Raw genomic sequence first — 1,430 nt, 5'->3', positions numbered from 1 at the left:
ACGCAGCCCGCCCGCCTGCCTGCCTTTCCCCTTTAGTGTTTCTGTTTCCACTTTCTGTTTTGTGTTCGGCGCCCTCCCGTGCTCAAAATGAGAAATGCTTCCAAGCCAGCCAGGAAAGGAACGGAAAAGCAAGACCCGGCGGGAACTACGCGAGCTTCCCTTCCACCTCTCTCTCTCTCTTTTCCTGTTTTTCTATCGATGGGTGGATTCCAAGCCGTTCCAGCCCGATCTAAGGAAAAACAACGCGAAGCAACCTACGCGCCGCGCCTTTTGTTCCTTGTAGGAGTGGCTGCGTGGTGGGCTTGCAAGCACACCAGGATGGCCGAGTGGTTAAGGCGTTGGACTTAAGATCCAATGGACGCATGTCCGCGTGGGTTCGAACCCCACTCCTGGTAGACGGATTTTTTTACCCTCCTAAATTGAAGAGGACTGCAGGGAGAGCACGTCCGAGCCGAGCTGTGCCCGGGTGACGCTCTCAGCCGCGGCGGGGCTTGTCCGCAGCCCCGCACGGGACGGACGGGGAGGGGGCGGAGCCTGGCGGGGAAGGGGCGGGGCCAGGCAAGCCTCTCGCGCCGCTCTGCTGAGTTGAAGGGAAAGGGAAGCGCGAGACGTTTGGCACGGAAGAGTCTCGCGCCTCCTGCGTGCACACTGAAACAGTCCCAACACCTTCCGTGACATGTGTTTCGTTTCAATTAATACGTCAATTAATAAAAAAAAATGTACAGGTAGAGTATCCCTTATCCGAAATGTTTTGAATTTAATTGTTTTGGGAATTAATAATAATACTGCAATCATATGTTGTTGAAGGCTTTCATGGCCGGAATCACTGGGTTGCTGTGAATTTTCCGGCCATGCTTCAGAAGCATTCTTTCCTGACGTTTCGCCTGCATTTATAGCGGGCATACTCAAAGGTTGTGAGGTATACTGGAAACCAGGCAAATGGGTTTTTTTATATCTGTGGAATGTCCAGGGTGGGAGAAAAAAACTTGTCTGAGGCAAGTGTGAATGTTGCAAGTGGCCAGCTTGATTAGCATTGAATGGCCTGGCAGTTTCAAAGCCTGGCTGTTTCCTGCCTGGGGGGAATCCTTTGTTGGGGGGTGTTAACTGGCCCTGATGGTTTCTTGTCTGGAATTCCCCTGTCTTCTGAGTGTTTTTCTTTATTTACTGTCCTGATTTTAGAATCTTAACAAACACCATGTCATATTATACTAGTGGTTCTCAACCTGTAGGCCACACGAAAATGAAAATCTGGTCCACGAACCTCCTTCCTCTATATTTATTTTATTTCCATTCCTTTCTGCAGAGCTGACCATCGCATTGGATAGACCACATCAACTCTGGATTATTAAATATGGTTTTTGTGGGAGAGGTTGGTGACTACTGGATAGCATTATGTTCTGTATCAGAAACTAGAGCTGATGTGGTCTATC

At 49.7% G+C, this 1,430-nt stretch overlaps 1 non-coding gene across 1 annotated transcript; it reads left to right on the top strand.

Annotated features, from left to right (window-relative positions):
• The first annotated feature begins 312 nt into the window (after window positions 1–312).
• On the top strand, window positions 313–395 carry trnal-uaa (transfer RNA leucine (anticodon UAA)). Its single transcript has one exon. It is a non-coding gene; the product is annotated as a tRNA-Leu (tRNA).
• The last annotated feature ends 1,035 nt before the right edge of the window (window positions 396–1,430 follow it).

Source organism: Anolis carolinensis, chromosome 1, assembly GCF_035594765.1.
Source record: "Anolis carolinensis isolate JA03-04 chromosome 1, rAnoCar3.1.pri, whole genome shotgun sequence".
NCBI classification, from domain to species: Eukaryota; Metazoa; Chordata; class Lepidosauria; order Squamata; family Dactyloidae; genus Anolis; species Anolis carolinensis.
The sequence above is the reverse complement of the archived record's forward strand: the minus strand, read 5'-3'. Positions and strand labels throughout refer to the sequence as shown.